The sequence below is a fragment of the Peromyscus maniculatus genome, chromosome 9 (genome assembly GCF_049852395.1).
Source record: "Peromyscus maniculatus bairdii isolate BWxNUB_F1_BW_parent chromosome 9, HU_Pman_BW_mat_3.1, whole genome shotgun sequence".
NCBI lineage: Eukaryota > Metazoa > Chordata > Mammalia > Rodentia > Cricetidae > Peromyscus > Peromyscus maniculatus.
In genome coordinates this window covers 59212112-59222340 of record NC_134860.1, presented here as the reverse complement: position 1 = coordinate 59222340, position 10229 = coordinate 59212112, and the positions used below count along the sequence as shown (strand labels likewise).

General features: G+C 44.3%; 1 pseudogene; it reads left to right on the top strand.

Annotated features, from left to right (window-relative positions):
* The first annotated feature begins 4108 nt into the window (after window positions 1-4108).
* On the top strand, window positions 4109-5641 carry LOC102914435 (eukaryotic translation initiation factor 3 subunit E pseudogene; annotated as a pseudogene).
* The last annotated feature ends 4588 nt before the right edge of the window (window positions 5642-10229 follow it).

Genomic DNA, 10229 nt, shown 5'->3' with positions numbered 1-10229 from the left:
AGCAGCTTACAGGGGAGGTATTTCTTGTGCTCACCATGTGGGAAAGAAGGCACAGCGTGGGGTGGAGCCCCTGGGGTGGCAGGATCTTGCATCAAGGATCTTGCTCACCTCTCAGTGAGAAGCAGAGAGACTATGTATAACCCCCATAAAGCCTGTTTCAGCAACCCACTTCCTCCGGCTGGGTACTCACATCTAAAAGTCCCACAGGCATTCCAAAACAGCGCTGCCAGGAACCGAGCTGAAGCACATGAGCCCACAGAGGACATTATATGTTTATTTTTACATGTAAGCCTTAACACTAGTGTACACACTCAGCTACGCATGCAGCTTTCACCCTCATTGAGTGATTAATATGTGAGTTGGGTAAATAGTTTGCATTTTTATTTCCCTCCCACGGCTTAATTTGATTTACTATAAAACTGGATGAGATCTCAATAGAAAGAATAAAAAGAACAAGATGAAATAAAACTCGTAAGTTTTCTCCATAAAAATGTTTATTATGTAGAAAGTTGAAAGTGTTCATCAACTAAAGATTGGCTTATTTATTTTTGTTTTGTTTTGTTTTGAGACAGAGTTTCTCTCTGTAACAGCCTTGGCTATCCTGGAACTTGCTCTGTAGACGAAGCTTGCCTTGGATTCACAGAAATCCACCTGCCTCTGCCTTCCAAGTGCTGGGATTAAAGGCGTGCACCACCACCACCCAGCTCTTTTTTATATTTTAAGATAGGGTCTCAATTTGCACTTTAGACTGGTTTGGAATTCAAAGCGGTCCCCCTGTCCAGGCTACAGGGTTGCAGGACGGCATCACCATACCCAACCTTAGTGAGGCTTTGCGTAAATAGGAGTTCCGAGTGCTTCTTGCCTGTAAGAAAGGAAAACATAAATACTGAGGGTGCTAGAGTGGCTCCTTTGCCTTGTGTAAAAAGCACCACATGTTTGGCAGAGAAACTTGGCACTAGCTGCCTGTAGTCTGACTGTTAATCCACTAGCAAGGGGGAGGTGGAAAACCTCCTTCCCCTTCCCGAGCCTGCAAATTGAGATTCTTCCAGGGGATGTGGCAAGCACTGTGTGTAGGTGATGGCTGCAGATGGCTGTGATTAGATAGAGCATGTGGTTATTATAAATGTTTCTGTATGGATATTGAAAGAGTGTGGACGGCTCTGGCCAAAAGCTTTTGGGTAAGGAATGTCTTCTTTGGAGCTAAGCTGTCTCCATCATAGTTTGCTAATTCCACAGGAAGGAGGGTGTTCATTAAGGCCCCAGTTCCTCCTCTCTGCTCCCAGAGGGAAGGTGGTAGGGGTGCACTAATTGTTTTCCCTACCAGAGGACTTTTCTGTCACCACAAATGTGAGTCAAGGCCTTCAGGCGGATGAATGGCTGTCTGCTGAACTGTGCACAGTGGCAGGTGGGGTGTCCCTTTCTGGAGGCCACCATATCCACTCTCTCCCACCGCCTCACCATGGCATCTACCTCTGCATTGCTGTGGGCTGACCTGAAAGTGTGTGTCCCCTTTACCCTGTCCGATTTTCTTCTGGGCATTTCTCACTGTAAGAGATTTGTTCAGAGCTTCTTTAGTTGTCTGCCTCCAACATTTCAGAAGCGGTTACAGAAGAACATGGAGGGTCTTACTCTCTGGGTCCTCAAGGTATTTCTAGAATCATCCCTTGATGGTAGGGACGTCTCATACCTTTTGCCTGTGAGTGCTATAATCAAGCATGAGACTACATGACTGTTTATGATTAAGACAGGGATTGTCTTAGTTATAGAAACACTAGTGGTTTATGAGGCAATACCAGCCTTGGTGAGGTGGATAGTCTCACTCCTCAAGCTTATCTCCTAGGATTGACACATTTGGAGCCTCTGAGTTGAAGTCACTCTCAAAATCCCTTCTTCTGTGTCTTCTTCAAATCATTATCACAGCCCAAGTCCCAAAACAACTTCAAGGGGCTTGGCTAAGAGGAAGAGAGAAGCTGGCTTTGTCTTATGGCCTGTGGTAGGAGATATGTAGGATCAGAAAATCAGCTTCTAAAACCCTCCTGTAGCCCACAGCGATTTGACTACACAGAGAGGAGGATCATTTACTAGATTTTCAGTACCAGCAATTCCTCATCAAACTCCAGCAGAAGGTTCCTACCCCAAGTAGGGGCTGCATGACCCTGGCTGGAGCATACCTGCTTGCAGCACACTGGCTTGCTCTGGAGTTTACACCACACACCTCCCTCCTCACATTCTAAGTATTTTGGGGAATCGCCAAGACTCTTTCATGTTCTCACAGCACAGAGTCCACTCCAAGTGAATCTTTCATCCCTCTGTATGGATGCAGGGATGTTTAGGCTCCATTGCTTGGCAGGACATGAACCCCAGATGTGACCACCGGGTGAATGAAGTCTATTTCCTGTAAGAGGTATTTGCTGCTGCAGACCCTGACGTTCCTTGTTAGAAGCCACCATAGCATTAACAGCCACATGGACACACAAATGAAAGGGGATAGGAAGCACAAACATCTCTCTGACTCAAGCCATCTGGAGTGGTTTAAATAGGAATGGCCCCCATAGGCTTATATATTCGAATACTCGGTCCCCAGTTGGTGCACTGTTTAGGAAGGCTTAGGAGGTGTGGACTTGTTAGAGGAGACATGTTGCTATGATGTGGGCTTTGACACTTCAAAAGCCCAATGCCAGGCTCAGTCTCACTGTCTCTCTGCCTCAGGCTTGCGGATCAGGATGTAGCTGTCAGCGACTTCACTAGCCAATGCCTGCCTTTCTGCCTGTGTTCACTCTCCCCTCCATTGTGGGGCGTTTACCCACCACAGTTCCCCAGAGTTTTCTTGAGTGCGAGCAGCAGGAAATATTAGATAGAAGGATTTGTTGCAGAGAATCTTGCGGAGAGAAACAGATAGAAAATAAGGGACAGCCTCGAGAGGGCCTGGAACCTATTCCAACAGGCCCTGACTGTCTCTGCCCCAGGGTTTTTATAGAGACGCCAAGGGGTGGAGCAAAAGACCTCCTCCCCAGCACAGCCAAGCGCAGACCATCTCAGACACCTGCACTCAGGCCCGTGGTCCTGATCATCCTCTATGCGGACCTGCTGGGTAAAGCCACAAGGAACCTGAGAACAGGCCCCCCATACTCCATGATGAACATGGACTAACTGTCTGAAACTGTAAGCAAGCCCCCAATTAAATGCTTTTTTCTATAAGTTGCCTTGGTCATGGTGTTTCCTCACAATAGTAGAGAATAACTAAGAATATCTTGTAGTTTTTCTTCATCTGAGAGAACGATAGTGATGGGATTAAAATAGAATTTAAGTTACTAATTGTTTCTTAATTGAGATATTTTCTTTTCTTTTCTTCACCTGCCTTTGAAAAGGTCATAAATATGGCTCAAAGGCATGAAGCTGACTGTGTGCACTCATGGAGTCTCCCCAGAGCACACACCTACAATTGCATCGCCAGCTGACAGAGACACCCGCTATGAAACACCTGTGCAGTGTCTGTGGCATGATGAGGTGCCAGCACCCAGCGGGCGCAGCTATCTGATCTGGCTGCAGCTACCTTGTCACACAGGCCCAGGTAGCTTCCCAGACAGAGCTGCAGTCTCCTCAGTGTCTGTTGACAAGATTACTGTTTCCGGGCATGTCCAGCCACCACTCGGAATCTGAGGCTTGACTGTCTGGACTGGCATGTGGCCTTTCTGCTCCAGGAGTGCCTTTCTGTGGAGGAGACATATAATGAAAAGGAACTGCTACAAGAAAAACTGGATCCTCTCAGTGATGCCAGCAGGGCTATGGCTGTGTATGAAAACCTTTATATCAGTGGTTCTCACCCTGTGAGCGGAGATCTCATTGGGAGTCAAATGACCCTTTCGCAGGGGTCACCCAAGACCATCAGAAAACACAGGTATTTACATTACAATTCAAAACAGTAGCAAAATTACAGTTATGAAGTAGCAACAAAAGTGATTTTATATTCGGGGGATGACCACAACACGAGGAACTGTATTCAATGGTTGCAGCATTAGGAAGGTTGAAAATCACTGCTCTATGTGCTGTCCCTCATACTTAGAGAGAAAAAAGAACCGTCGCACAACTCCAACAACTTCAGGCAACAATGGACCCACTTGTGAAGATGTTTGAAGATACAGAAGCCACAGGGCAGACGCCGTCTGCCAGGGATGGCCAAACATTGTTTGCCTACGTTGCAGACAAGTATCGGCTTAGGCAAGGGTGTTTAGATGCACGCGGCCGATCTGAATGATGCGAGTGGAAATTACTATCTACTTCTTCAGAGTTTTGGTTTCAGTGACAAATACTGTAATTCACAAATACTGTGGAAAACTGGCCTCTAAAATCTCCATGCAGCACTGGCTGCAGCCATGGAAGCTCTTACATGTCTTTGGAAGGACTGGATGGCCAAGCCAGGGCCCTAACAGGCTCCCCTAGCAGCCCTGGCATGGACCAGGCCTTAGTTTCAGTTCACTAGATCGGGCTGGAGCTGAGCAAGCAATTCTCAGGAAAACCACAACTTAGGGCAACCAGTCAACAGGTGCCCCCCAGACTCCTGCCGGCTCAGCAGGCCCCCAAACCCCTTCTACTGGCTCAGCAGATGTCCCCCAGACTTCGGCCAGCTAAAGATAGCTTTCCCTACCCTCTTGTCAACAAGCTCTTAGACACTAGACCCCTCCCCCCACCACCAATGGGTCTCTAACCACTACAGCCTCCCACCAATCAACTCCCAGACTAATCTTTCCTCTACCAATCAGCACCAGATTAATCCTTCCTCTCTGGAATTCCCCTAACTCTGCTTAAAAGGAGCTTGCAACATCCCCCCCCCCTTTGGGGTCGCTATTTGCCACCCCACCATGCTGGAAATAAACGTTCTTGCTAAATTGCATACATGACTGTTGGTCTTTCTTGGGGGCTTCTCTTGGACCCCAACAGTCTTCAGCAGTGAACACGGCTTATTCATTGGTCTCTGTTCATTTTTTCCACCATCCCAAAGGGTAGGATAATATTCTTGATCTCTGTTACCAGCCACAGTACCTTACACAGTTCAGACAATGTCCCAACGTATTTTTCACTGTTCGATCTCTGCTGTCATAACAAAGATGTCCAGTGTTGCCCGCAGGTACTGGAATTACTAGTAAAAGTTTCTCAGCAGATATCTTACACATGTAAAGAACCAGTTACAGAACTTGTTCAACGCTTGTATGGTAACCTTGATTTTGACAGGGCTCAGGAAAAGCTGAAAGTAAATCAGTGCTTGTGAATGACTTCTGGGTGGCTTGTCTTGAGGACTTCATTGAAAATGCCTGTCTCACCATATTTGAGATGTTTATTGTATTTACCAGTGTACCAGCTTTAATGTGTTGACAGATAAACTGAACATGGCCCCAGAAGAAGCTGAAAGATAGACTATGACTTTGATTAGGGACTCAAGGTCAGACGCTAAGATTGATTGTACACTAGACCATGTGGTCATGGGTGACAGCCTGCTCTCACCCTAACAAGAGACTGATAAGATCAAAAGTCTTTCTTTTATAAGTTAGTGCTGGTCATTAGTATTGGAAAGAAACTTAATCAGAAGAGTAGGTCAGAGGTTCTTAACTGGGCAACCCAGTATTAAAGAACTATAAAGAAAAGCGAGTGAAGAAGGAATAAAAGAAAGATGTAATAACCATTATATGAAGGGTGACATGCATTTTAGAAGCAATAAGCATGTTTGGTATACATTTTGGAGAACTAGAATAAAATTGGATGTGATTTTTTTTTAAATAAAGAGTCTTTAAGCCCGTTTTCTTTAACTATTAGTAATCGTGGAGATAAACTATGTGTTCAGCACAGGGAGGCTTGGGGATGGGGGTTCTCAGGAAGACCTGCCACTGCCCTATAAGAAGCACTCAGGAACTCCTGAGTTCTCCTAGGAAGAAAAGCTGGGACAGCCATGGTGGTGACGAGCGAGGCAGGCGGACACTGGTTGCATGGGCAGTTCTCCGTGCTGCCGGTCAATGCTGGCATTCTCTGAAGACCTCTGCTGAACTTTAGCTTTGCTTCTGAAAACCCTCCCCTCAGCCAACTACACTGTGCTGGGAACAACAGATTCGTCTATAAGTTGCAGGGCACTCAGAGAGTGAAGACTTAGTGGGAAGGATTGCTGAGGTGTGTCCTAGACAGGAGAACACAGAGGAGGCCACACTGGAAAAGGTTTCATAGTCAAGAACAATGAACTATGTAGATGGATGCTTTCAATGGAATTTGGTTGAATAGACTTCACAATCCAACAATTGTGGCTAAGCAGAAATTAGTTATTATAAGACAGTAGCTACTATAGATCATGTTGATAAACAGTATTTAACTATTGTGCCACGTTGAGAGATAGCCTCAGCTATTTTTCATGGTGTAGCTGTCTTGAGGCAGCTTCCCCAAGGCCTCCCTGGTAAGAGCAAGCAGTAGGCTACTGACCCTTTTTTCAGCACAATGCTGTGCTAACAGGTCTATGAAATGATCTTGAGTAAATAAAGAGCACGTGCAGTCAACACAGAAGACGGGGAAGCAGGCAGCCTCCCTGGCCTCCAGCTTCATGTTCGAGCCTGGCCACAGTTGAAGGAGAAAGCATTGCCCTCCTACTGGGACAGACACTCAGGGGCAGGCCTTATGCCTTCTCAAGTCTATTCTAAACCTGGAGATTATTCCCTGGCCTAAATTACACTTTCATGAGGATAAGAACCATGGTTAATATGGTGATATTTTATTTGTGCTGAAATGTGATTTTATTTGTATGTTAATAAATAAAAATGCCTGGGGGTCAGAGCTAATAACAAGCCATTTAACAAAAGTCTGGCAGTGGTAACACACACCCTTAATCCTGATCACATGGCAGGTAGATCTTTGGGTGTTCAAGGACACCACCAGCATGGAAACACATGCCTTTAATCTCAATACCAACCATAGAGACATGGAGGTCTGTATAGACAGGCAGTGATGAGGAGGTCATGTGGTAGGGTTTAGAACCAATGAGAATAGAAAGTCAATAAAAAGACAGACACACAGGAAGTAGGTCTCTTTCTCAGGGGAAGGATGGCAGTGGCAGCGGGTGGTAAGAAGGAGGTCTTAGTCTCAGCTCTTAGCTACTGCTCTGACCTCTGGGCTTTTAACTCTGCATTTGGCTCCGTGTTTCTTATTTAATAAGACTGTTTAGAATTACATCTACAGTTATCTGTTTTTCTACCACAGAATCTGATACACAGTCATTCTTCAATTAAGATTTGCAAATGAGTAAATTATATACACAGTCATTCACAATTTGATAACTGAGTAATCCTTACATCAAAGTATTTTCATACAAAACTGACTGCCAGATATATAAATGTGTGGGAATGATCCAAGGTTAGTAAGACTGGCTTGAAGAAACTTAATTTGTTTGATAATGAACTATATAACATATAGTAATTATGAGTTTATACATATAATTAGGCATGTATGGACACATCGATATATCTGGTGTAAATGCAGATGATACGGACTTTGGTATCAGTAAGGATAACTTGGCGACATCTAGACTTCATTGGTAGTGGAGGAAATTGTTAAAATACCTGCAAGATAACTGCAATACTGATAGCATTTATTAAAGAAAGCAAGGGCATCTTGTTCAATATATTTTGATGTAACATATGTAAACCTTGGGACAATGATTAGGACACAGAATGTGTCAATTGTTGGAAGATGGTGATAAAGAAAATATTATCAAGTAAGTTGAGACCTTGAAAAAGTTGAAATTTTGAAAACTTACAATTTGAAGTTCTAACTAAATGAAAACAGTATCTATTTACCAATCTCCTGCGATATGACAATTCTCTATGTGACACTGGAAACCAAGAGCTGAGGAAAACTTGGATTCTGATCTCTGTGTTCTGAGTCATCATGAATCATAGCATGTAGCCCGCATGGCGCTAGAAGTGAAGCATGTTCAGAGCCACCTGGGACACAGCTACAGGCTCTGCCTAGAAGAGACATGAATCCTGCACAGTGACCTTGACGCTGGATCACAGAGCACTTGGAAAGCATACAAGAGAAGAACTTTCCCAAGCAAGGAAGATGTTCAGATAGCTGGAGCTGGACAAGAAAAGTGGATCCAAATCAGTTCTATCTAGACCACATGAGACCATAGTTTGGGTCAGACTAAAAAGATAGGTTATATCGGGTAGTCAAAGGCACTATGGCATTAGGGTTTTTCTAGCAGGTATTGTTGAGCCTCCAAATGTGTGATCAAAGCATGGCCTAAGTGTAACATTTAAAAATAATATTCTATTAAATTTATTGAGAACTTATGAGAGCTGATTTCTATGGAGAAACGATACAGGGGGTGTGGACAGTACACTGTTTCAGAAGCCGGCTCTGGCTTCACTTGCCTGGCCCTCCCTGGGAGGCAGCAAGCTGAACTGTTATCTGTGCAGTTACACACCAGTGAACTTAAAGAATTTAATTAGGAAAGAAGCTGGCTCATTGTCCATCCCCAAGGTCATTAAGCTATTTTTGTATATATTCCTACAAAACTGGGATAAGTCCTAATATGTCATACATTTCAATGTTCCATATCACAATTGTACATGATCGAGGCATGAGAGAAGTCAAGGAGTGCCAAGGCATTGATGAGAACCGTGAAGGAAGCTTCTGGCCTCTTCTGGTAATGTTCTATGAAAACCTGAATTGACACCTGTGATGGCCATTATTCATGAATCTTTCTCTTTGGAAATGGAAGTGCCTCCTAGACATTGAGAAGTTCTGGCCACTATGAATATAAATGGGATTTCAAGTGCAACAAACTTCAAATGATTTTATATTCTATGTGATAAGAAATGAGAGCTCCTAAGACCACAATTTTCAAAGGCAAGTTTTATACATCTCACACCCCTCGTGACATTTTATTAAGGGAAGCCATCTCTTTGGAATAATTGAGTTTATCCCTTCCATTCTATAGGGAGCTGTTTTCAGGAGTCATTTTCAATGGACCTTTATTACTATATATTTTCATGGCATCTGCTCAAGCACATTTTTAGTTTTGCTCTGTGATGTTTAAATCTGGTGACTCACGGTCAGAGCACTCAGTAGGATTCCCTTCTTCCTTGTGCATGTTTTGATGACTCTTCAATGTCAAGATCAAAAACAAATTCCCCTTACCCTCCCCAGTGTTAACAATTGTGGCTGATTAGAGTCGTCTGAAATTTTATTTTCATTTCAAGGTCCACTACTTACCCCAAATATACTCTACCCCTGAGACAGCGGTTCGAAAACAGGAAAAGCATCACATGGCAAATTGAAGCCTGAGGTTACAGAGAGGCGGCCATGTTTATACCCATAAAGGAAAAAACTGCAGATCTTTTTAGAAGCTCAGAAGCCTGGGGTGGCAGTTAAATAGCTAATTCAAGGTCACACACACACTCCGGACATCAATGCTAACACTTTCTGCTCTCTGTTCAAATCTGTATTGACCAGCTGATGTTTCAACATGGCCATTCTGCACACCTGGACTAGGGTAGATGAGCCTGAGATTGTTGCCTTTTCAAGGCTTCATCATTCACAACTGTTCTATCAAGTTCTGGATGCTGGGCCCTTTGTTTGCAACGCTAACCTGCATTCTTGGCTAAATTAGAAATGAAATGTCATGAATTAAGTAATATACAAGAGCCTGGGGAGATGGTCATACAAACACAGGACCTGAGTTTGGATCGTTGGCACCCACCAAAAAAGCCAGATGTGGCAGCACGTGCATCTTGTTACCTCACTGCACAGGGCGTGGAGACAGGAAGATCACTGGAGCTCACAGGCCAAATAACCAGGCCAACATCTGAGCTCCAGGTTCAGTGAGAGACGACATCAAAAACTGAGCTGGAGTGATCCAGAAGACACTCAGTGTTAACCTCTGACACACACATACCACGTACATGTGTACTCTCATGCACACAGCAACACAAATATGTATACCATATATGTGTGTACACACGTGAGCACTCCCCCACAGGCACACACATACACATACACACATGCATGAGCACCCACATGCCCACACCAACACAAATACATCCATATATACCACACAGGTGCACACATACAGATGCACACACTCGCCCAAAACAAAGAAAGCAAAGCACCATTTCATGCTGTAAGCTCTTAAAAGGAATGTGGAGGAGCAGAGGGGAGGAAACAGAAACTCTCTTCTCTTGGGCTAGACAGAT